Genomic DNA, 27,198 nt, shown 5'->3' on the forward strand with positions numbered 1-27,198 from the left:
ACTTTAGTGGGCCACGGCAGCATCGGCGCGCACGCGTACATGGCGCGTGCGGGCCCTTGAACGCGAAGTAAAATATGCAAATTTTATATCATTTTGAAGCCCCGGATGTTAGCTTTCCAACGCAACTAGAACCGCCTCATTTGAATCTCTATAGCTCAAGTTATGGTCGATTGAGTGTGAAGAGGTCAGGCTTGACAGCTTTACGGTTTCTTCAGTTCTTCGTGAGTTCTCCCACTTTGCATGCTTTTCTCCTCACTTCTTCCATCTAATACTTGCCTTATGAACCTGAAATTACTCAACAAACACATCAAGGCATCGAATGGAATTAAAGTGAATTAAATTTATCTATTTTAAGGCCTAAAAAGCATGTTTTCACATTTAAGCACAAATCAAGGGAGAATTGCAAAACCATGCTATTTCATTGAATAAATGTGAGAAAAGGTGATAAAATCCCCCAAAATAAGCATAAGACAAACCACAAAATCGGGATTTATCAGACGACCCGAGGTTTAAATACTTTGGTTTATTTTTATTGGGTTTGCTTTAGTGACAAACAAGTTTTTGTATGAAAGGATTCTTTGTTGGTTTAGAAATTATACTAGCAACGAGAGTTTATTATGAAATTCTTTACTAGCAAAAATTCATTCGTCAAGCGTCAATCTCCTACGGTAGTGACAATGGTTGCAGAATTTCAAGAATAAAAGAATTGGAACCAGAACGGCGACTCCAATGGTGGTGTACAACTGGTCAGCGACCGTGGCAGTGGCAGAGAAGCTCAACAGCGGTAGTGGCAGCTTCAATCGGCAGCAACAGCAGCGGCGTCAACACCCACCAGCATTGCTTCCTTTTCTATCGTGCTCTGTCTCCCGCTCTTCCTTCCTCACGTATTGCTCTCTCTCAACCTCTCGCGTTCCATTCTCCTCTACGGCGGTGATGGTGGTAGCTTCACCACCGGCAATGCCTCTCCCTTCCCCTCTTCTTTCCTTCTTCTTCTTCTCCTCGTTCTCTTCTTCTTTGTGCATTTTGATTTTTCTTTTGATTTCTGTGTATGAGAAGAAAAGGCTACACGTTTTGATTTCTTATTTCCCTCCTCTTCAGTGTTTTCTTCTCTGATTTGGGTGAGTGTCTAGTGTAAATGAAAGACAGAGAGTGAGTGATGAGTGTGGAGAAGAGAGGTGAAGCGTATTTTTCTGAGGCATCACAAGTGGAAGAAACGTGTCTTTGTGAAGGGAGTGAGTGTCATTGAGAGAGTAGCGTGTGCGTGTGTGAGGAAGATAAATGTCTCAATGTGTGTGGCTTACTCTAGGATTAGGATTAGAGTAAAATGTGTAGTAGTAGTATAGAAATTTTATAAAATCTTTGGGATAATATAATAATTTAAGATTGAAATATAATACCGTAAAAATTATTTTGGAAACACAAAGTTTTATTTATTAATATACCAATAAATTCAAATAACTATTTTTAATTTAAAATCTAAAATAATCTAACTAATCATCTTTTATAAAATACAAGTTTAAATCCAAAACACAAATTGCTTCAATTAAGTTTTCATTGTTTTTTAATTACTCAAATTTTAATTTAATTATGTAAAATATCCAATTATAATAAAATTATATAAAAATATTAATTACTTAGATTCAAAATATTCATAAAATCAATTTAATTATTCTTAATAAATTAGTTTCTAAAAAAATAAGTAGCTCAAATTAATAAAATAAATTATAACCTTTTTTTTTCTATTTAGATTTTCAAAAATATGGGTTGTTATACTATGTGCAGCTATGACATGTCAAAATGGCTTTGGACAGATGTTGTGCCATTCTATTTGTTTGCCTTATAATACTGGACCACAACTATTAGTGGCTCAACCCTTCCATCTTGCATGTGTCGAAGTAGCTGGTCAACCATTTTACCAAATATAGTGCACCCAATCCTATTATTTCTAAAACATTATAAATATAAAAGGCATCACATTAACTCGTTGAAAATAGAAATTTCTTTATACACACAGGAATATAGTTGTTATAGTGTTGAGTGTACATACTCTAGGTCCTCCAAGATAACAGCCAGTCGTTTAGTCTTTCCTTTAGTGGTGATCAACTCTTTTGGATCTTCTTTACCAACTACTTTACCAATCATGTCTAAAAAAACAAAACATACATTACACACATTTGAGAGAACTATAGCTATGCATTGCATTTGAATATCAAAGAAGTTGAGCAACTATTTAATAAAACCAACTTACCAAACAATGGAGAGTCATTGATCCTCTCAGCATTTAGTAACTCACAGATGGTTTTGAATCAGAAAGCATTTAGCAGAAAACTGGGATTCTCGACATGACTGACGATTGTCCTATGACTAAAGAATAATAAATACTTCCCCCTTGATATGTTACCCTTTTGGTTGTCAACAACAACGAAGTTGGTCATGATATACATTTGAAACTGAACTAAGACATCCCGCCACTTGCTCACCAAGGATAAAGGGATCGAAACTTGCAACCTAGTGCCCTGCAATATTTTGAATATATTTAAGACTTGCTTATATCACTAAAAATTTTGAAACTTTTGAGATAGTGAATGTATTTACCTGACTATCTTGAATAATCACTTCAATGGTGCCAACTTTTCTCTCATTATATTTGTTAGGGAGTTCCCACACCCTTATTACATATACTTTGAAATTCTATTGTAGTTTTCTTGCATTTAAATCAGCTAGGTAATCAAAGGTTTGAGACATTTTCTCCTTTTTTTTGTTTACCTGTGAGAATGATTTGTGCATACTAGTCTTCCTTCAGATAGGCTTTTATATAAGACTGATGGAAAGAGAGTACAAAAGAGAGGAAGATGTAGATCTTTATTGTATCCCCATCATTTTTTTTGCTGGAATCTATTAGTGAATGTATTTTTTTTCTTTACTATATGACCCAACACATGTCAAGTGAATAGATTCACCACTTGTCGAGCACCAAACCTGCCACTAGTCTCCTATTATATATATATATATATATATATATATATATATATATATATATATATAGATTTTGACTTGTAGAAGCAGCATGTTGTGGTGAACTTCTAAGTTCTATTCTCTTTTAAATTCTATTAAGTAATAGTGAAGTTCTAAACATTCTAGCAACAAAGAGCAACATAGGAGTTAAGCCTCAAAGTGGTCCCTGAAGTTACACTCGAGGCTCATAGTAGTCCTTGAAGTTAATAGTTATCTATATTCGTCCCTGAAGTTGCACTCCGGGACTCAAATTCGTCCTTCCGACACATTCCGTCCATCTGGTATCACCGAAAAGTTGATCTGGACTCCTCCGTGACATGCTAACCAGGTAACGGCAATCTGGCATGGATTAGTAGACTTTTATGATGCAATTTGGTCCCTAAATCAAAGTTAAAAACCCTAATTCCCAAATTTAATAGGATTAAGGTCAATAGAAATAAAATAACAGAGATTCCCTCTCAAGACACCCATGCTCAAGAAAAGTAAACAAAAAATAATCAAAATATTTACGCACCCAAAACTAATCAAAAGATTTTAATAGATGTTCAAAGCAGGGTACAAAACGTTAGTAGTCAATAAGTCCGGTGAAAAACGTTAGTATATGTTGTAAGGAAATAATGCATCACATAATGAGTTGATAAATTTGCAAAGGGACAGTTCCTTCATGAACCAACTCTTTAAATGCAATTTGCTGTCTAGTTCAACCACTTGTTTAACCTGGTCCAAAATGTTTAGTAGTTAATACCCATTTAGCATTGTTGCCCCATGATAAGAATGACTCGGGGATAAAAAATCGTATATGAATTCAAGCAAAGCACACTATTTAGTTGATTAAATTTCAATACATAATATTCTGATTCTAATTCTAAACTCAGTTATACTTACAGCCACACAATCTTCAGGAATTGGACTAATCAACTTCATTTAACTTTATATTTCCAGTCCAACTAACAACTTGAAAAAGTTTCTAAACTAAAAGAGGGTATAAGATCCTAGGATATTTGGCTCATATCAAATTTCATACACAATATTAGCACTCAAATCAAAATATTAGTACTCAAATAAAAATACTTGTGATAATTAGCAGCAGGTCTGATTTTAATGCACAAATTTACACATTTTATCAATACTAACTACAAAGCTTATAATTCTGCAGATAATATTTCGTGGTGTGAGGTGATCTAAATTTAAACATACTTCTACTTCAAGGTTCCACTTCATTGCACTTTAAATTTACACATTTCCATTGTTTCCATCATGTTGTTTTGAAGCTGTGAAGCCTGAATGAAGGAAAAATAAGTTTTAGACGAATAAGCAATACAAATAAAAACACTACCAGCAATCGGTCATCTAGTTATCTTTAAATCAAATTTGGGAATTAGGGTTTTTAACTTTGATTTAGGGACCAAATTGTACTATAAAAGATTACTAATCCATGTCAGTTAGCCGTTACCTAGTCATCGTGTCACGGAGGAGTCCAGATCAGTTTTTCGGTGGCACCAGATGGACGGAATGTGCTGGAAGGATGAATCTGAGTCCCGTAGTGCGACTTCAGGGATGAATATGGGTAACTATTAACTTCAGAGACTACTATGAGTCTCGAGTGTAACTTCAAGGACCACTTTGAAGCTTAACTCGCAACGTAGCCATCATCCAACTTAACCAACCCCGGTTTCTGATTATTGGTGCTGGCATAAAAAATTGTCATTCACAAGAAAATAAAATATTAGATAAACATGAGAGTAATATTTCCAAATTTGTACCCTTTAAAAATTAAAACAACTATAAATTTTGAAACAACCTACTACTTAAAAAATTGTTTGTTTTGGTATGATGATAAATTCATACGATATGTTAAAAATATGGACAAATAATATGACATGTAAAATTTTTTTCCACGTCAGTAATTATATTTTTTTAAATATATATCATATTAATACTTTTACTAAACCACTCTTATACTCTAATAAAGATAAAAAAATATTTTTTTATTTAATTTTACAAAAAAAACTTAAATATTCTCTTTTTTTATATTGGATTAAAACTACCCTAATCTTTTTAATTTAGTCAAAATTCAATTAGTTTTAGTTTTATAATTTTAAATATGAAACAATGTAAAAATAAAAAATTCAAAATAAAAATATATATGAAAAATAAAAAAATAAAAAAAGTGTTGATAAAAAATTAGGGTTCAGTGTTCTTCCTCTCTGGACCAAAAAAAGAAGAACCCAATTCCTCCACGTCGTTTTCTCGAATAGCTCAAGTGTTGTTGAATTTCGCCAAGTGAATAACGGTAGATCCGTCACTGGTTTCAATTCTGAGTAGGGATCGGAGGGCGTGATGGTGTCAAGAGGATTGTTAGGTTGGTCCCTGCCGCACATAAAACCTATCTTGTCAATAGCATCATATCTTCTTGGTTTTTTTTTTCTTGTCGTCGATCATAATGCATGTTTTGGAGCTTTGTTATTTGGTAGTGTTGTATCTGACAGGGAACTCTTGGATGACACCAATTCAAGAGTCACATGTTATTCTTTTGCTTTTCTTCTAAAGGCTTGGATTTTAATTTATTTTTCTTGTTCAAAATTGTGTTAGGTTCTTGAATATAATCTTGTGTGTTTGTTTCCCAATTGCTGCAGCAAATGATGACCGATAAGCTAGAGAAATATCAACACATGCTTTAGAATCTCGTTGTTAAAGCTCAACAGGTACCCATTTTATTGATTTACTTCTACTATCATTAGTGAAGCTGAGACTAGCATATTGGTCTTGTGGTAAAATGAGCTTTATAGATTCATATTTAAATTCTGGCCCTCTATGTAACCATCATGATTATTATTTATGATGCTCAAAAGTGGTAACATAGTAGTTTCTAAAGGTGTGTAACAAATATACCCAGTTCATTTTATGGAATTCAAATTGAAGTAAATAATTCAGTGTTTTGGTGATTCAATATTAACTTTCTATATTTTTGCAATGTATATAGCAACAATGAAAAACTGTTATTGACTTAGCTTATAGACTTGTAGTTATTGACTTGGTGGAATATATTGTAGCTAAGAATTATTCATCTTTAATTTCCATGAACAATTACAAAGGCTTTAATTTGTTAGTTTTTTTATTGTGTTATATTATATATATATAAACCAACTGCTTTGGATCTTTAATAGCAATATATCCTTGAACTTCTTAACTTTCTTCAACCATGTCAAAGTGTGAAATGGCTTAGTCCACACCCTTCAACCATTTTTCCTTTTCTCTTTCAAACAACTCAGTCTTGTGAAATGTTCTTCCGTGCCTTCTATCATTCTCTACTTGTTATTAGTGTTACTAATTGCTGGCACGGCCACAACAGGTTGCTCCATTATTCCTTAATTAATAAGTCTCATATATATCTATATATGTCAGCTTCAATAGATTGTGAACTGCATTGGATATAATTTAAGTTATGCAGATTATGCAAAATTTTATATGATTTTGTGCTTTTGAATCCAAATCATGCTACTATTAGGATAATGAAACAGTTTTATATGCGTATGAAACATATGCCTATTTTGGGTGTTTTTGTTTAATATCAAGATTTATCTAGAATAGCTTTTGTAAGTGTTTGAATGTTACATCTACTACTTTGAAAGTTTTGTTATAGAGTAACACATAATTAGGTGATAATAATAGTAATGCAAGAAAATCATTGCAGGACACTCCTTTGAATTCTAGTTTATATGCACCCCTCTGAATTATTTTACATATGCAATTTTAACACCCCTAATTTGGATGACTGAATAAAGAAAAGTATAAATCGATGTGCTAAAGAGTTTTGCACTTATTCTCTGCCCCTACGAATTCGTTTAAAATAAGCATTTTGCTAAGGACTAAATTTGCTTATATGAAAACACTAAAATTTTCAATGTCCTTCGTATTAAAAAACCATAGAAGGAAATTAAATGAAAGTTTTTAATAATTAAGAAGAAGCTAAGAAATCACAAGTTTCCATTTTGGCCGAAATATGTGCAGGAATGCGTGGATAGCTTCTTAAAAAGCATATGTATATAGAATTGGGTGACTGAGTAAAGGTCAATGAATTTGAAGCATTTATATCATGTTCAATATTCATTAAAAAGAAGCAGTATACTCAGAAAGATGTCTTGAACTCAATGCTACAAAATCTGAAGTTAGTGTTTACATTGTACAGGCTGCAGCAGTAGTTGTTCTGCGCAAGCAGAACTAAGTTATGGGCCGCTAATAACAGATGTGCTGCATTTCCTCATCCCGTTGGCACACAACCAACTTAAGGTTGGTGCCTCACTCACAGATATAGAACCAGTCCTTTCAGAGTGACTTCCACGTTGGAAAATTTTGTTTGTAACTCAACTCTGTTACATATCATGTGCACTTAGTCACATCTTATTACTGTGTTGTAAAGAGTGATACTAGTATATCCAATTGCTACCATCTTTTTCCATTATTCACGCTGTGAATATTTTTAACCCATGTTTCCTATTTTATATCTTTTTAGTTGAGCAGTTAGTTATTGTGGAACTCTTTACCGTCATAAATGTCAATACCTAAAGAGTTTATGTGTATTTTTGCTATTCGTCAAAGTGAAGTGTAATTATTGAGGAGTCAAAAATGGCCCGCCTCTACATTTTGATTTATGACAAATAGGTCTAATAACAGAAGGAAACGCATATGTTAATATCATATGTTAGCATGTATAGAAATATAGAATTACTATATGACTTCTAAAGTGGACCTCATGAAATGATAAGCCTCTTTTAAAATATGCTTGTTCGAAAAATAGTGATGAAAAACATTTCAAATCATTGCCTTCATTGAGATGTTTAGCTCAGATGAGTTGTACTGGTGCTGACATGCAAAAAATACATAGTTGTGAACATCATCATTGAAAAGGACGTGCCAGAAAAAGTCAAAGTCGGCACTGAAAAAGGACCTTAAAGTCCTGGCCGTAAGAAACCAAGCTCCAAAATCCCCGGTCATAGAGGCAATTACATTCTCCCCCGATGACTGCCAACACGGCACGTCGGCAAAAGATGCCCCATTCGTCATCTCTGCTAGAGCGGGACCGGACTTGTAAAGAAAATACTAGTTGACACTGAAACAGACTCCAACATCTTTTTCAGAGGAGCCTTCAACAAGCTGGGCCTTCAAACAAAAAATTTACAAACCCACCGCAACAGAGTAACCAGACTTGGGGACAACTTCCTGAAACCGGACGGATCCATAGTGTTACCACTCACTATTGGAACCGGGAGCCAAAGGAAGACCATCCTCTCCAGGTTTGTAGTCCTCAATGACTCCACTACCTACAGTATCATCCAATGATCAACGACCTTTCTGCCGTCATTTTTACCAAATTCGTCCTCATAAAGTTCCAAGCCGATAACGACACCATTGGAACAATCCATGGGGACCGAGGAGTTGTGGTAGAATGCGACAACACCAGTCTGGCCCTCCGCAAGAGGTCCCGTGATGCGGCCGGCATCTTTCTGGCCGACCTCAACGCACATCAAGACGATCAGCTCCGACCAGAACTGGAGAAAGACATGGAGAAATTACAAATAGGGAAAACTAAGGAAGAATACACGTTCATCAATAAGAACCTGCCCCATGACCTAAAAGGGGACCTAATCAAACTTCTAAAGCAAAATAGGGACTTGTTCGTGTTTACTCCGGTAGACATGCCAGGCATAGACTCTAATCTAATGTCCCACCGTTTGGCTGTGGATCCAAAGGCCAAGCCCGTGACCTAAAGAAGAAAGAAAATGTCACTAGACCGAGCAGTAGAAGTCAGGAAACAAGTCAAAGCCCTACTCGAAGCAGGCTTCATCCGAGAGTTACCCCATGCAACCTGGCTAGCCAACGTCGTATTAGTTAGGAAAGCAAACCGCAAGTGGCGAATATGCATCGATTACACAGACATGAACAAAGCTTGTCCCAAAGACACCTTTCCCCTCTAGGAAATCGACGGACTCATCAACGTTGCGTCAGGACATCAATACCTTAGCTTTATGGACACTTACTCGGGGTATAATCAAATACCTATGCATTAGCCTGACGAGGACAAGACAGCCTTCGTTACTCCCGACGGCACGTATTGCTACATAGTCATGCCATTCGGATTAAAAAATGCAGAAGCCACCTACCAAAGGCTCGTCACACAGATTTTCCAAGACCTCTCCAGAGCTAAGTTAGAGGTCTACATCGATGACATGCTTGCCAAAACCCAAACCGGCGAAGAGCTCATCAATGACCTTGAACTCGTGTTGAATACCTTAAGGAAGCATCGAATGCGCCTTAATTCGACAAAGTGCGCGTTCAGAATGGAAGCCGAAAAATTCCTGGGCCTCATGATCACCCAACGAGGGGTCGAACCAAATCCAAAAAAGTGCAAAACCATCCTTGAGATGAGCAGTCTGGCAAATCTCAAGGATGTCCAAAGGTTGACCGGCCGACTGGCCGCCCTCTCCTGATTCCTCGGAACCTCGGCCCCAAGGGCCATCCCTTTCTTCAAACTCATAAAAAAGGGCAACAATTTTAAATGGAAAGATGAGTACGAAGATGCCTTCCAACACTTCAAAAAAGTACTGGCAAAACCCCCTATACTCTCTAAACCCAAAGCAGAGGAAACATACTACCTCTACCTGTCCATAATAGAAGAGACACTAGCCGCGACATTTGTCCGAGAAGACGAGAATAAAATACAAAGACCCACTATACTTCACAAGCAAGGTCCTCCAAGGCCCACTATACTCACCTTTTGCACTACTCACGGCCTCATGACGCCTCTGACAATACTTCCAAGCCCACCCCATCATGGTCTGGACTGGCCAGGCGGTCAGGCAAGTACTACAAAAGCCGGACTTGGCAAGAAGGATGCTCGCATGGTTCGTCGAACTATCACAATACCAAATCGTATTCGAGTCCAGGAACGCTATCAAGGTACAAGCCAAGGCAGACTTCCTCACTGAAATGACCCTGGGAAATGAAACCATAGAGGCTTGGAAGTTACATGTGGATGGCTCATCCAACACGAGTTCGAGAGGAGCATGAGTAATACTAGAAAATAAGAATGGAATCGTTATCGAGCAATCCATTCGATATGAATTCCCGATATCCAACAATCAATCCGAATACGAGGCCCTCCTAGCCAGATTTACTTTAGCCAAGGAGGTCGGCGTGAGAACACTAGAAATTTGCAGTGACTCCCTGATGGTCAGCTCCCTAATTAACGGAGACTACTAACCACGGAACACCCTCCTACAACAATACCTGGCTAAAGTAATAGAATTGATGGCGGAGTTCGAGCGAGTAACCGTCTAACACGTTCCCAAAGAACGGAAAACAAGGGCAGACTTACTCTCAAAACTTGTAAGCACCAAGCCAGGCCAGGGAAATCAGTTACTGATCCAAGGGTTATCAAAACACCATCTATATCAGTTGCGGCCACAGTCGACCTGCTGATCTCGAGCCAAACTTCGTGGACCTTTCCAATCCTTCAGTACCTCAGGCATGGAACATTGCCAGAGGACTGATAAACCATAATTTTATGGTTTATCTTGTATTAAAATGAGTGGATTTTATCAACTTATCTCGCACTTATTCATGAAAATGCACGCTTTTGTGAATTTCTCCTAATTATGATTGATTGTGAAAAACATGCTTTTTGTGCCTTTAGATTGTCGAATTTAATTCATCTTTATTCCATTTGATGCCTTGATGTATTTGTTTAAGTGATTGAAGTTTTAAAGACCCCAAGGAAGCAAAGCTTCTGAAACGGGAAGCCACAAACTACACGACAATATCGGGACAGCTTTACAAATGTAGACTCTCACAACCCCCCTCAAGTGCATAGAACCCGGTGACACGGACTACAACTTCACGAAATCTACGAAGGATGTTGTGGCCACCATGTAGGAGGGAAAACTCTGGCCCAAAAAGTTATCCGAGCATGTTACTTTTGGTCATCCATCATAAAGGACTCCCTCCAACTAGTCAAAAGTTGCGGCATATGCCAAATCCACTCTGATTTCCACCAACCTGTCCCACACCAGCTCAACACCAAAATGGCAGATCGGCCCTTCGAAACCTAGGGGATCAACCTCGTCGGCCCCTTTTCCACGGCTCCTGAGTAGCTTCCATACCTCATCATCGCCATCAACTACTACACCAAATTGATGGAAGCCAAACCCTTGGCCTCCATCACGGCCACCCAATGCTGGAAGTTCTTCTCGAGACACGCCTTGACCCGATTTGGGATCCCCGATGTCGTAATCTTGGACAACGGAACCCAATATGTGGACAAGCGATTTAGAGAATTCCTAGAAGGACTCCACATCTCTCACCAGTTCAGTTCAGTGGAGCACCCACAGACAAATGGGCAAGTTGAATCGGCCAATAAAATAATAGTATAAGGCCTCAAGAAATGGCTTGACGAAGCCAAAGGACTCTGGGTCATCAAACTCAGTTCGGTTCTCTGGTCATACCAAATCTCCCCCTAAACCTCAACTAGAGAAACCCCTTTTTGGCTAATTTACAGCCTAGAGGACGTCATCTCAGTAAAGGTCAAAGATCCTAGCCCACAAAGAACCATCGTAGGGAATGATGAAGAAGCAAAACGGGACCTCACAGACGAGGTTAGAAGTATATCCCACTTACGAGAGCTAGCATTAAAACAAAGAATAAGCCTAAGGTACAATCGAGGCCTGATCCGATGGCACTTCAGACCTGATGATCTCGTCTTACGACGGAACAACATCGGTCCCTCCACTCCCCAGGAAGGGAATAAGTCATATAAGAGTAAATAGCCCAGACAGCCCCATCACAAGTAGTTAATAAGTCATATAAACGACTTCAAGCAAAAACGAGCATAAAAAGGGCTTTCATCACAGCGAAAAATAACAAGTCATAAAAACTGCTCCAAAATAAAATGGCCTAAAATGGCCCCATCATTATAAAAATTCAAAACCAAAGACGGCACCATCGTAGCAAAACAAAGACATAACAAACCCAAGTTTTTTTTGCCAAAATGGCTTACAAACTTAAAGAAAATTACAAAGGAAAACCTACTCCAAATCAACGATGTGGCCATCCCTAATGGTCTTGAACGCCCCCATCACGAATACGTCCACACCTGGGGAAGCACCAAAGCATGTGCCTTCATCATCTCCTTGGCCGCAAAAATCGCGCCCCTCACATCCACCAGCAGCTCCCCCTTCTCCTTCTTCAAATCTGCCATCTCAGCCCGCAGAACCTCCACCTCAGCAAGCAAACGGCAGCTTCAGATTCAGCATCTAAAGCCTGCGTTTGCTCACTCCCCAACTGAGATAGAAGCGAAGTCTCTACCTCGGAAAAAGGGAGCAACTCGACCCTAGCATCCTTAGCATCCTTGGCAGCCTTTAGCCATGCTATCTCCGACGCCTCTAGCTACTTCTTTAGCTTGCCAACGTGAGCCTGGGCCTGACGCAGCTTCGCATCCAACAAGCTCACTTGGACCATCACTGGCTTTGCCTTCCAAACTATCACGGTAGAGCAGAAGAGGGCGCGATTGATGAGCGGATATTTTATACGCTTTTTGGCATCATTTTCATATTGTTTTAGTTATGTTTTGTTCAAATTTTATTATGTTTTGATAGGTTTTAGTGAAAAATTCACATTTTTGGATTCTACTTTGAGTTGTTGTGTTTTATGATGATTTCAGGTAAATTCTGACTAAAGTTGAGGAGTTTTGGAAAAGTCTGATTTAGAGACAGAGAAAGGACTGCAGATGTTGTCAGATTCTGACCTCCATGCACTCGAAAGAGCATTTCTGGAGCTACAGAAGTGCAAATGGCGCGCTCTCAACGGATATGGAAAGCTAACATCCAGGGGTTTTCAGGAATATAAAATAGTTTATATTTTGCTCTAGAAATGAAGGCCTAAAACTGGCGTTCAATGCCAGCTACCAACCGTATTCCTGGCGTTAGATGCCCAAAAGGTAGCAGCTGGCGTCCAACGCCGAAAAAGGAGTCCAAAGCTGGCGTCTAACGCCCTAGAGGGAGTACCAACTCGTGGCTTCACCCATGCTCAGCCCAAGTGCTCAGCCAAAGTGGGCCCAAGGATGGATTTCGCACCTCTAGTCTATTCTATCATATTTTTGTACTTCTTAGTTGTTAGATTAGTATATATAGGAAGAGATCACCGTTGTTTAGAATCATCTTCCACCTTATGCCATATTTTTGAATACGTTACTACTTTCTGTAAGCTATGAGTTATTAACCTCCTAAGTTAAGGTTAGGAGCTCTGCTGATTCTTATGGATTAATAATATCACTATTATATTTCAATCTATGCTTGATTTCATTCTAAGATGTATCTTTGTTCTTCATCCTAATGAATTGGGAGTGTAACTTGACCGTCATTCCTATTCTACATGGGTTCTTGCGAGTCCTTGACAGGATAGTACTAAACCACAAGCTTGATTATACATCTCTTAGACGGCTAATCCACGACTTCGTTGGGGACTTGGAGATATCACTTCAGCTGAGGTATGGAGCAATTAGGGCCTTTGTGGTATAGGCTAGAATCAATGGAGTAGCATCCTCTGATCCGAAAGATCTGACCTTGTCTGTGGCGCTTTGAGTAGGATCACCAAGGAAATGAACTGTAGAAGCTTCACCCCCGTTCAGATTGGATGACCACTGACCTGGCGTTTGATTTGAAGCAGAGGAGATTAATGACCACTGACCTGGCATTAGTCACTTACAACCTGCCATGGAATGAATCATCAGAAATTGAAGTCGACAGTGAAAAAAGTTGATCCAGAAGGAGGAAGAATCTTCGAAGCCTCAACCCTTCTCTTATCATTGATTTCACACCAATCCAGTAACACTTTATTTATTCTATTTTTATGCGTTCTTCACAACAACTCTATTTTCTATTCGCCTGACTAAGATCTACAAGATAGCCACTGCTTGTTCAATCCGACAATCTCCGTGGGATCGACCCTCAGTCACCTGAGGTATCACTTGGATGACCCAGTGCACTTGCCGGTCTATCTGTACGAATATTGCGGAGTCAATTTCGTGTACCAAGTTTTTGGCACCGTTGCTGGGGATTGTTCTATGATTGACAAACTCTCGGACTATCTTGTTGCTTAGATTAGGTACTTTTTAAGTTTTAGTTACTTTTTTATTTGTCTTTTGTTTTCTTTCTTCAAAAATTTTTCAAAAACCTTTTCTTTTCTTTAGTAATCTTTTTCTCTATTTGAGTCTTTTGTCAGTTTCTAAGTTTGGTGTCTCTTTTGTGTTCATCCTTCTTTAAAAAATTTTGAAAATTTTTCTTACTTTTCTTTCTTGGTATTCAAATTGTTCTTGCTAATTTCTTGCTTTAATCTTAAAAAATTTTAAGTTTGATATCTTTTTGTGTTTTTCTTTTAAATTTTCGAAAAACTAGTGTCTTTAATCTTAAAATTTTTAAGTTTGGTGTCTCTTAGTTGTTTTTCTTTTTCCTTAAATTTCGAAAATCCAAAAAAAATTTCTTTTATCTTTCTTCAAAATTTTGAAAATATCAACTATCTTTTCTTATCTTGATTTACAAATTTTAAGTTTGGTGTTTTCTTGTTAGTAAAGTTTAAATTTTGAATTTCCATTCTTATATTTTCATTTCTTTTTCAAATATTTTCTTTTATCTTTATTTAAATTTCAAAAATCCTATCTTATCTTACTTTAAATTCAAATTTTAAAAATTCAATTTTAAAATTTAAAATTTAAAATTTAATTTTTAAAATTAAATCTTTTTCAAAAATCAAATTTCAAATCTTATCTTTTGCAAATCTTTTTCAAATCTTTATCATATCTTCTTACTGTAAGTCCTTCTTATCTTATCTTCTTTTTAAATTTAAAACTTTTTAATTCCAAATCTTTACTTTCTTTTGAAATTAAAAATTCAAAATCGAATCTTTTATTTTCAATTCTTGTTTATTAGTTAGTTACTTGTTTTATTTTATTCTCTTTCTATTTCCTTTCTCTTTATTCCTTTTCAAAACCTCCTAACTAATTTCTCTTTCTTCTTTTTAGAAAACTTTATCTCTCTTTTCCTTTCTATTTTTGAAAATATCTCCCCCTCCCTCTCTATTAATTTTCGAAAACTCCTTTAACCTAAAACATATCTTTCTTTTCTTCTCTTCTCTTCTAACTCTCTGAAAGGACCTCTATACTCTGACATAGAGAATTCTTTTCTTCTTGCATTCTTCCTTCTTGATCATGAGCAGGAACAGAGATACAGAACATCTCTTTGATCTTGACCTTGAACCTGAGAGGACTCTAAAGAGGCGTTTACAACAAGTAAGAGCATAGCACTCCGAAGGAAACCTCACAGTGCTTTTTGAACAAGAAGCTAAAATTACAGACATGGTAGCCAATCCTAATGGTAGAGGAGACACAAGGAAGGTCCTAGGTGACTTTACTGCACCCACTTCTGACTTCTATGGAAGAAGCATCTCTATACCTGCCATTGGTGCAAATAACTTTGAGTTGAAGCCTCAACTGGTCACTTTAGTCAACAAAACTGCCAGTTTCATGGACTTTCACAGGAAGATCCCAATAGATTCATCTCTGATTTCTTGCAGATTTGTGATACTATCAAGACTAATGGAGTGGATCCTGAAATCTACAAGCTTATGCTTTTCCCCTTTGCTGTAAGGGACAAGGCTAGGTTATGGCTGAATTCTCAGCCTAATAAAAGCCTAGACTCTTGGAAAAAGGTGGTTAATGCATTTTTGACCAAGTTCTTTCCACCTCAAAAGTTGAGCAAGCTCAGGGTGGAAGTTCAGACCTTTAGGCAGAAAGAGGGTGAATCCCTTTATGAAGTCTGGGAGAGGTACAAGCAATTAATCAGAAAGTGCGCTCCTAACATGATTTCAGACTGGACCATCTTAGATATCTTCTATGATGGTCTTTCTGAGATGTCCAAGATGGCATTAGACCACTCTGCTGGTGGTTCACTTCACTTGAAGAAAATGCCTGAAGAGGCACATGAACTCATTGACATGGTTGCTAACAACCAATTCATGTACACTTCTGAGAGAAGCCTTGTGAACACTGGGGTAGCTCAAAAGATAGGAGTCCTGGAGATGATACTCTGAATGTCATATTGGCTCAAAATAAGATACTGACCCAACAGATCAACATGATCTCTCAGCATCTGACTGGATCACAAGTTGCAGTTGACAGCACTCAAGAAGCCTCCTATGAAGGAGATGCATATGATCCAAATCAACCCATGATGGATGAGGTTAACTATTTGGGAATCTCCTAAGGAAATCCCAATAATGAGTCCTATGGCAATACCTACAATCCAACATGGAGAAATCATCCCAACCTTTCTTGGAAGGATCAACAGAAGCCTCAACAAGGCTTCAATAATAATTAAGGTGGAAGAAACAAGAATAGGTTTCTTAATAAACCATTTCCATCTTCTCAGCAGCAAATGGAGACTCCTAGGAAGAGCTTCTTTGACTTAGCCGCTATAGTCTCCAATCTCTTTCAGACCACTCATAGTTTCATCACTGAAACAAGATCCTCCATTAGGAATCTGGAGGTATAGATTGGTCAGCTGAGTATAAGAATCCCTGAGACCCCTCCTAATACTCTTCCTAGTAACACTGAAGTAAATCCAAGAGAAGAGTACAAGGCCATCACTATAGAAGTTGAGGCCGAAACTGAAGAGGAGAAGCTGGGCGTTCAACGTCCAAAGAGGAGCAGTTGGAGGCGTTGAATTCCAGTAATGGAGTAGAGACTAAGCGTTCAACGCCCAAAAAGGGACAACTCCTGGCGTTGAACGCCATAATAAGAGTAGTTGGGCATTCAACACCCACTAAGGGTCCCCTTGTTAAAGAACTGAATGAGACCAAGGCTCATGAGGAGACCATAGAGGTTCCCTTGAATGCCTGGTTAAAGATTATAGAATCTGAAGAATACTCCTCCTCTGATGAGGAAGAAGATACTAGGAAAGAGCAAATTGCTCGGTACCTAGGAATTCTAATGAAGCTGAATGCCAAATTATTTGAAACAGAGACATTGGAGAAGAACCTCTAGTGCTCACCAAGGAACTCAATGCCTTGGTTCAGCAAAAACTACTTCAGAAGCTGTCGAATCTCGGATGCTTCCTAATTCCCTGTACCATAGGGACTATTACTTTTAAGAAGGCTTTATGTGACCTAGGATCAAGCATAAACCTCATGCATCTCTCTGTAATGGAGAGGCTGGGAATCTTTGAGGTGCAAGCTGCCAAGATCTCATTAGAGATGGTAGATAAGTCATTGAAAAGGGCATATGGCCTGGTAGAGGATGTATTGGTAAAGGTTGAAAACCTCTACATCCCTGCAGATTTTATAATCTTAGATACTGGAGAGGACGAGGATGAATCCATCATCCTTGAAAGACCTTTCCTGGCTGCAGCCAATGCCATAATTGATGTGGCAAAAGGGGAGCTAGTCCTGCAATTATGGGAGGATCACATCTTATTTAAGATGCCCAATCCTAAATCCTTCCCTAAGGGAGAGACAACTGTACAACACTTAGTGTTCCAACACTCTCTCTCAGTACAGAGTTATACAGAGCCCCCAGACACCAACTCTAAGTTTGGTGTCATGAAACCATCCACAAGCACTGAGGATAAGGGTACTAAAAGGTACCTAAGGGCTGGAAGGATAAGAAAATTCCCACTGAAGCCCTCTCACCTGGCATGAGAGTTGTCTTCACAAACAGCCCAGTGATTCTGCACACTATGAACAAGGTCCTGTCTCTGGAACACGTGGAGCTCATCCATGAGAGCACAGGGAAAAAATTCACTGTAAGGGGTGACATTCTGAGCCCCTATCCATCTACGTAAGGAAGCTAACCGTCAAGCTAGTGACGTTAAAGAAACTCTTGTTGGGAGGCAACCCAACCATAACTAGAGTTTTCCTATTTTTTTTTCTTTAAGTTTATTTACCTAATATTAGTTTATTTTCAAAATTGTTTCTTTTTAGAGTTCGTGATCATGTGCAGCAGTCAGAACAGAGACAGAGACATTTAGATATGGAAGAAGAACACCCAGGAGTACATCCCTTGCTAGCGTTGAATGCCAGACAAGGAGGAAAGAAGGGGCGTTCAACGCCCAAGATGGAGTAGTGGTGCACGAAATTGTGATCTCAATGGCGCCAAAAACTTGGCACGCACAATCATAATCTCAATTCTCTTTTCACAACTTCACACAACTAACCAGCAAGTGCACTGGGTCGTCCAAGTAATAAACCTTACGTGAGTAAGGGTCGATCCCACGGAGATTGTCGGCTTGAAGCAAGCTATGGTTATCTTGTAAATCTCAGTCAGGCAGATTCAAATGGTTATGGGATTTTGATAGTTTAAATATAAATAAAATATTAAATAGGATAGAGATACTTATGTAATTCATTGGTGAGAATTTCAGATAAGTGTATGGAGATGCTTCGTTCCTTCTGGATCTCTTCTTTCCTACTGCTTTCATTCAATCATTTATACTCCTTTCCCTAGCAAGCTGTATATTGGGGGATCACCATTGTCAATGGCTACCGTCCGTCCTCTAAGTGAAAATGGTCCAAATGTGCTGTCACTGCACGGCTAATCAACTGTTGGTTCTCGATCATGTTGGAATAGGATCCATTGATCCTTTTGCGTCTGTCACTATGCCCAACACTCGCGAGTTTGAAGCTCGTCACAGTCATCCCTTCCCAGATCCTACTCGGAATACCACAGACAAGGTTTAGACTTTCCGAATCTTAAGAATGGCCGCCAATAATTCTAGCCTATACCACGAAGGTTTTAATCTTAGATTAGAAACCCAAGAGATACACATTCAAGCTTGTTTGCATGTAGAACGGAAGTGGTTGTCAGGCACGCGTTCATAAGTGAGAATGGTGATGAGTGTCACATAATCATCACATTCATCATGTTCTTGTGTGCGAATGAATATCTTAGAGAAGAAATAGGCTTGAGTTGAATAGAAAAACAATGGTACTTTGCATTAATTCATGAAGAACAACAGAGCTCCACACCTTAATCTATGGGGTGTAGAAACTCCACCGTTGAAAATACATAAGAATAAGGTCTAGGCATGGCCGAATGGCCAGCCTCCCAAAGAGGGTTCAATCATAAAAACATGATCAAAAGATGAAAATACAATAGTAAAAGGTCCTATTTATAATGAGCTAGTAGCGTAGGGTTTACAGAAATAAGTAAATGATGCAGAAATCCACTTCTGGGCCCACTTGGTGTGTGCCTGGGCTGAGCATTGAGCTTTACACGTGTAGAGACTTCTCTTGGAGTTAAACGCCAGGTTGCAGCCTGTTTCTGGCGTTTAACTCTGGTTTGTAACCTGTTTCTGGCGTTTAACTTCAGAATAGGGTAGGAAGTAGGCGTTTGAATGCCAGTTTGCATCGTCCAATTGGGTATCTGTAGCTCCAGAAAATCCACTTTGAGTGCAGGGAGGTCAGAATCCAACAACATCTACAGTCCTTTTTCAGCCTCTGAATCAGATTTTTGCTCAGGTCCCTCAATTTCAGCCAGAAAATACCTGAAATTATAGAAAAATACACAAACTTATAGTAAAGTCCAGAAAAAGTTTTGGCATCTCACTTTATCCTTTGAAGTTCAGAATGATTGGCTTCTATAGGAACTCAGAATTTAGATAGTGTTATTGATTCTCCTAGTTCAGTATGTTGATTCTTGAACATAGCTACTTTATGAGTCTTGGCCGTGGCCCTAAGCACTTTGTTTTCCAGTATTACCACCGGATACATAAATGCCACAGACACATAACTGGTGAACCTTTTCAGATTGTGACTCAACTTTGCTAGAGTCCCCAATTAGAGGTGCCCAGGGTTCTGAAGCACACTCTTTTTTTTGCTTTGGATCACGACTTTAACCGCTCAGTCTCAAGCTTTTCACTTGACACCTTCATGCAACAAGCACATGGTTAGGATCATCTTGGATTAGCCGCTTAGGCCAGGATTTTATTCCTTTGGTCCCTCCTATCCACTGATGCTCAAAGCCTTGGATCCTTTTTACCCTTGTCTTTTGGTTTAAAGGGCTATTGGCTTTTTGCTCTTGCTTTTTGGTTTAAAGAGCTATTGGCTTTTTTTGCTTGCTTTTTCTTTTTCTTCTCTTTTTTTTTTCTTTTATTTTCGCCATTTTTTTCGCAAGCTTTGTCATTCACTGCTTTTTCTTGCTTCAAGAATCAATTTTATGATTTTTTAGATTATCAAATAACATTTCTCCTTTTTCATCATTCTTTCAAGAGCCAACAATTTTAACATTCATAAACAACAAATTCAAAAGACATATGCACTGTTCAAGCATTCATTCAGAAAACAAAAAGTATTGTCACCACATCAAAATAATTAAACTAATTTCAATGATGAATTCGAAATCATGTACTTCTTGTTCTTTTGTGGTTAAAACATTTTTCATTTAAGAAAGGTGATGGATTCATAGAACATTCATAGCTTTAAGACATAGACACTAGACACTAATGATCATGTAATAAAGACACAAACATAAATAAACATAAAACATAGAGAATGAAAACAGAAAAAATAATTAGACAAGGAGATTAAGGAACGGGTCCACCTTAGTGAGGGTGGCATCTTCCTCCTCTTGAAGAACCAATGGTGTTCTTGAGCTCCTCTATGTCTCTTCCTTGCCTTTGTTGCTCCTCCCTCATAGCTCTTTGATCTTCTCTAATCTCATGGAGAATGATGGAGTGCTCTTGGTGCTCCACCCTTAGTTGTCCCATGTTGGAACTTAATTCTCCTAGGGAGGTGTTAATTTGCTCCCAATAGTTTTGCGGAGGAAAGTGCATCCCTTGAGGCATCTCAAGAATTTAATGATGAGGAATTTCCTCATGCTCTTGTTAAGGTCCATGAGTGGGCTCTCTTGTTTGCTCCATCCTCTTTTTAGTGATGGGCTTGTCCTCTTCAATGAGGATGTCTTCTTGGCCACAACTTCATAGAAGTGGTCTTGATGGACCTTTGAGATGAATCTCTCCATCTCTCATGACTCAGAGGTGGAAGCAATTGCCTTTCCTTTCCTCTTTCTTGAGGTTTCTCTGGCCTTAGGTGCCATTAATGGTTATAGAAAAACAAAAGCAATGCTTTTACCACACCAAACTTAAAAGGTTTGCTCGTCCTCGAGTAAAAGAAGAAAGAAAGTAGTAGAAGAAGAAGAAAATGGAGATGGAGTGAGAGAGTGTATTCGGCCAAGGGGGGAAGTAGTGTTTGTGATGTGTGAAAATTGAGTAGTGTTAAGGGGTTTATATAAGGGTGGGGGAGGGTAGGTTTCGACCATTAGGGTTGGGTTTGGGAGGGAAAGGAATTTGAATTTTGGAGGTAGGTGGGGTTTATGGGGAAGAGTAGATGGATGTGAGTGGTTAAGGGTATTTGGGGAAGAGTGTTATGAAAATGTGTAAAGAGGAGAGAAGAAGAGGTGGGGTAGGTGGGGATCCTGTGGGATCCACAGATCCAGAGGGGTTAAGGACTTAGTATCCCTGGTCCATTTAGGCGTGCAAAACGCCCTTAGAATGCATGTCTGGCGTTAAACGCCAGCTTGCTGCTTGTTTCTGGCGTTTAACGCCAGCTTTTTTTCCATTCTTGGCGTTAAACGCCAATTCCATGCTCTGTTCTGGCATTAAACGCCAGTCTGGTGCTTGTTTCTGGCGTTTAACGCCAGTTTGATGCTTCTTTCTGGCGTTAAACGCCAGTTTGATGCTTCTTACTGGCGTTTAAATGCCAGTAAGCTCTTCCTCCAGGGTGAGCTATTTTTATTGCTATTTTTCATTCTGTTTTTGATTTTTCAGTTGTTTTTGTGACTTCACATGATAATCAACCTAAAGAAAACATAAAATAGCAATGGAGAATAAATAGATATAATTAAATAACATTGGGTTGCCTCTCAACAAGCGCTTCTTTAATGTCAATAGCTTGACAGTGAGCTCTCATGGAGCCTCACAGATAATCAGAGCAAGGTTGGAGCCTCTCAACACCAAACTTAGAGTTTGGTTATGGCCTCCCAACACCAAACTTAGAGTTTGAATGTGGGGGTTTTGTTTGACTCTGTATTAAGAGAAGCTTTTCATGCTTCCTCTCTATGGTTACAGAAGGAGAACCTTGAGTCTTGAATACAAGGTAGTCCTCATTCAACTGAAGGACCAACTCTCCTCTGTCAACATCAATCACTGCTTTTGCTATGGCTGGGAAGGGTCTGCCAAGGATGATGGATTCATCCTCATCCTTCCTAGTGTCTAGGATTATGAAATCAGCAGGGATGTAAAGGCTTTCAACCTTCACTAGCACGTCCTCTACTAGTCCATAAGCCTGTTTCATGGATTTGTCTGCCATCTCTAGTGAGATTCTTACAGCTTGTACCTCAAAGATTCCCAATTTCCCCATTACAGAGAGGGGCATGAGGTTTATCCCTAATCCCAGGTCACATAGAGCCTTCTCAAAGGTCATGGTGCCTATGGTACAAGGTATGAAGAATTTTTTGGGGTTCGATTTCTTCTGAGGTAGTGTCTGCCTCATTAATGCACTCAGTTCATTGGTGAACAAGGGGGGTTCATCATCCCAAGTCTCATTACCAAATAACTTGGCATTCAGTTTCATGATTGCTCCTAGATACTTAGCAACATGCTCTTCAATGGTATCTTCATCCTCTTCAGAGGAAGAATATTCATCAGAGCTCATGAATGGTAGAAGAAAGTTCAATGGAATCTCTATGGTCTCTGTATGAGCCTCAAATTCCTTTGGTTCCTCAAAGGGAAACTCCTTTCTGTCCAGAGGACGTCCCATGAGGCTTTTCTCACTGGGACTCACATCCTCCTCACTCTCTCCAGGTTCAGTCATGTTGGTCATGGTTATGGCCTTGCACTCTCTCTTGGAATTTTCTTTTGTATTGCTTGGGAGAGTACTGGGAGGAGTTTCAGTAATCTTCTTACTCAGTTGACCCACCTGTGCCTCCAAATTTCTAATGGAGGACCTTGTTTCATTCATAAAACTTAGTGTGGTCTTGGATAGATCAGAAACTATGGTTGCCAGGCCAGAATGGCTCTATTCAGAATTCTCTGTCTGTTGCTGAGAAGATAATGGAAAAGGCTTGCTATTGCTAAACCTATTTCTTTCACCATTATTGTTGAAGCGTTGTTGAGGCTTCTGTTGGTCCTTCAATGAGAAATTTGGATGATTTCTCCATGAAGGATTATAGGTGTTTCCATAGGGTTCTCCTATATAATTCACCTCTGCCATTGCAGGGTTCTCAGGATCATAAGCTTCTTCTTCAGAAGATGCTTCTTTAGTACTGTTGGATGCAGCTTGCAATCCATTCAGACTCTGAGAAATCATATTGACTTGCTGAGTCAATATTTTGTTCTAAGCTAATATGGAATTCAGAGTATCATTTTCAAGAACTCCCTTCTTCTGAGGCGTCCCATTATTCACAGGATTCCTCTCAGAGGTGTACATGAACTGGTTATTTGCAACCATTTCAATGAGTTCCTGAGCTTCTGCAGGGGTTTTCAGATGAAGAGATCCTCCTGCAGAATGGTCCAATGACATTTTTGACAACTCAGACAGACCATCATAGAATATACATATGATGCTCCATTCTGGAAGCATGTCAGTAGGACACCTTTTGATCAGTTGCTTATATCTTTCCCAAGCTTCATAGAGGGACTCACCTTCCTTCTGTCTGAAGGTTTGGATTTCCACTCTAAGCTTGCTCATCTTTTGAGGTGGAAAGAATTTGGCCAGGAAAGCACTGACCAGCTTTTCCCAAGAGTGCAGGCTTTCCTTAGGTTGTGAATCCAACCATGTTCTAGCTCTGTCTCTTATAGAAAAAGGGAAAAGCATAAGCCTGTAGACCTCGGGATCAACTCCATTGGTCTTGACAGTGTCACAGATTTGCAAGAATTCAGCTAAGAACTGATGGGGATCTTTCAATGTAAGTCCATGAAACTTGCAATTCTATTGCATTAGAGAAACTAATTGAGGCTTAAGCTCAAAGTTGTTTGCTCTAATGGCAGGAATTGAGATGCTTCTTCTGTAGAAGTTAGAAGAGGGTGCAATAAAGTCACCAAGCATCATCATTGCATCTTCACCATTGTTATTATTTTCGGCTGCCATCTCTACTTCTTTTTCAAGAATTTCTGTTAGGTCCTCTCGAGAGTTTTGTGCTTTAGCTTCTCTTAGTTTCCTCTTTAGAGTCCTTTTAGGTTCAGGATCAGCTTCAATAAGAATGCCTTTGTCCTTGTTCCTACTCATATGAAAGAGAAGAGAACAAGAAAGTATGGAATCCTCTATGTCATAGTATAGAGATTCCTTTATGTGAGTAGAAGAAGAGAAGAATAGAAGAAGGGGAACAGAAAAATTCGAAAATTAAAAAGGGAAATAAAATTAAATTAAAATTGAAAACAATTAGTTAATTAAAAGGAATTTTGAAAAAAAAAAGGGAGGAGTTTTCGAAAATTAGAGAGAGAAAATTAGTTAGGTGGTTTTGAAAAAGATACGATTGAAATAGTAAACTTTTAAAATCAAACAAAAAGTTAAGTGGTTAATTGAAAAAGATTTGAAAATCAATTTTGAAAAGATAAGAAGTTAGAACAGAATTTGAAATTGATTTTGAAAAAGATATGATTGAAAATCATTTTGAAAAAGATTTAAAAGGGAAATTAAATGCTAGCAATAAATCCGAAAATATGAAACAAAAATAAGAAAAAGATTTTGAAAATCAATTTGAAATTTAGAAAATATGAAAGAAAAATTGAAAAAGATTTGAATTTTGAAAAAGATTTGAAAAAGATAGAATTTTTAAACTGAAAATTTGATTTAACTCATAAAAAACAATTAAATTTAAAAACTTTTTTACTAAATCAAACCAAATTTTCAAAAATTTATGAGAGAATAAGGGAAAGATATTTTTTTATTTTTGAATTTTTATGAAGAGAGAGAAAAACAACAAAAAGACTCAAAACATGAAAATTATGAATCAAAACACACAATGCATGCAAGAACACTTTGAATATCAAGATGAACACCAAGAACACTTTTAATGTCAAGATGAACACCAAGAACTTATTTTTGAGAATTTTTTAAGAAAAGAAAAACATGCAAGACACAAAACTTAAAATTTTTAATGTTTAGATACTAACAAATTGAAAATAGATATGAAAAACAAGAAAAGACACAAAACATGGAAATGCAAATATCAAACAAAGAAGATCATCAAGAACAACTTGAAGATCATGAAGAACATTATGCATGAATTTTCGAAATTTTTTTTGAAAATAAAAAATATGCAATTGACACCAAACATAAAAATTGACACTAGACTCAAACAAGAAACATCAAATTTTCGGTTTTTATGGTTTTGTTAATTTTTTTTTCTGGATTTTTCAAAAGTTATTTTGGGAAAAACAAAAAAGAAGAAAAACTTTTTTTTGTATTTTTCTAAAATAAGAAATAAAAAGCTTATAAATAAAATAAAATTACCTAATCTGAGCAACAAGATGAACCGTCAGTTGTCCAAACTCGAACAATCCCCGGCAACGGCGCCAAAAACTTGGTGCACGAAATTGTGATCTCAATGGCGCCAAAAACATGGTACGCACAATCATAATCTCAATTCTCTTTTCACAACTTTGCACAACTAACCAGCAAGTGCACTGGGTCGTCCAAGTAATAAACCTTACGTGAGTAAGGGTCGATCCCACGGAGATTGTCGGCTTGAAGCAAGCTATGGTTATCTTGTAAATCTCAGTCAGGCAGATTCAAATGGTTATGTAATTTTGATAGTTTAAATTTAAATAAAATATTAAATAGGATAGAGATACTTATGTAATTCATTGGTGAGAATTTCAAATAAGCGTATGGAGATGCTTCGTTCCTTCTGGATCTCTGCTTTCCTACTGCTTTCATTCAATCATTCATACTCCTTTCCCTGGCAAGCTGTATGTTGGGGGATCACCGTTGTCAATGGGTACCGTCCGTCCTCTCAGTGAAAATGGTCCAAATGCGCTGTCACCGCACGGCTAATCAGCTGTTGGTTCTCGATCATGTTGGAATAGGATCCATTGATCCTTTTGCGTCTGTCACTATGCCCAACACTCGCGAGTTTGAAGCTCGTCACAGTCATCCCTTCCCAGATCCTACTCGGAATACCACAGACAAGGTTTAGACTTTCCGGATCTCAAGAATGGCCGCCAATAATTCTAGCCTATACCACGAAGGTTTTAATCTTAGATTAGAAACCCAAGAGATACACATTCAAGCTTGTTTGCATGTAGAACGGAAGTGGTTGTCAGGCACGCGTTCATAAGTGAGAATGGTGATGAGTGTCACATAATCATCACATTCATCATGTTCTTGTGTGCGAATGAATATCTTAGAGAAGAAATAGGCTTGAGTTGAATAGAAAAACAATAGTACTTTGCATTAATTCATGAATAACAGCAGAGCTCCACACCTTAATCTATGGGGTGTAGAAACTCTACCGTTGAAAATACATAAGAATAAGGTCTAGGCATGGCCGAATGGCCAGACTCCCAAAGAGGGTTCAATCATAAAAACATGATCAAAAGATGAAAATACAATAGTAAAAGGTCCTATTTATAATGAGCTAGTAGCCTAGGGTTTACAGAAATAAGTAAATGATGCAGAAATCCACTTCTGGGCCCACTTGGTGTGTGCTTGGGCTGAGCATTGAGCTTTACACGTGTAGAGACTTCTCTTGGAGTTAAACGCCAGGTTGCAGCCTGTTTCTGGCGTTTAACTCTGGTTTGTAACCTGTTTCTGGTGTTTAACTTCAGAATAGGATAGGAAGTAGGCGTTTGAATGCCAGTTTGCGTCGTCAAAACTCGGTCAAAGTATGGACTATTATATATTTATGGAAAGCCCTGGATGTCTACTTTCCAACGCAATTGAGAGCGCACCAATTGGGTATCTGTAGCTCCAGAAAATCTACTTCGAGTGCAGGGAGGTCAGAATCCAACAACATCTGCAGTCCTTTTTCAGCCTCTGAATCAGATTTTTGCTCAGGTCCCTCAATTTTAGCCAGAAAATACTTGAAATCATAGAAAAACACACAAACTCATAGTAAAGTCCAGAAATGTGAATTTTAAATAA

General features: G+C 38.2%; 1 long non-coding RNA gene and 2 other non-coding genes across 3 annotated transcripts; 2 read left to right on the plus strand and 1 right to left on the minus strand.

The window, feature by feature from the left end:
• The first annotated feature begins 5,179 nt into the window (after nucleotides 1–5,179).
• Nucleotides 5,180–7,477, plus strand: LOC112741955 (uncharacterized). Its single transcript, XR_003171745.2, has 3 exons — nucleotides 5,180–5,377; nucleotides 5,652–5,720; nucleotides 7,205–7,477. It is a non-coding gene; the product is annotated as an uncharacterized lncRNA (long non-coding RNA).
• Nucleotides 7,478–15,819: 8,342 nt separating this feature from the next.
• LOC112746003 (small nucleolar RNA R71) lies at nucleotides 15,820–15,928 on the minus strand. Its single transcript, XR_003173903.1, has one exon. It is a non-coding gene; the product is annotated as a small nucleolar RNA R71 (small nucleolar RNA).
• A 7,760-nt stretch (nucleotides 15,929–23,688) lies between these two features.
• On the plus strand, nucleotides 23,689–23,796 carry LOC112746303 (small nucleolar RNA R71). The gene has a single exon (XR_003174194.1). It is a non-coding gene; the product is annotated as a small nucleolar RNA R71 (small nucleolar RNA).
• The last annotated feature ends 3,402 nt before the right edge of the window (nucleotides 23,797–27,198 follow it).

The sequence above is a fragment of the Arachis hypogaea genome, chromosome 14 (genome assembly GCF_003086295.3).
Source record: "Arachis hypogaea cultivar Tifrunner chromosome 14, arahy.Tifrunner.gnm2.J5K5, whole genome shotgun sequence".
Lineage (NCBI taxonomy): Eukaryota > Viridiplantae > Streptophyta > Magnoliopsida > Fabales > Fabaceae > Arachis > Arachis hypogaea.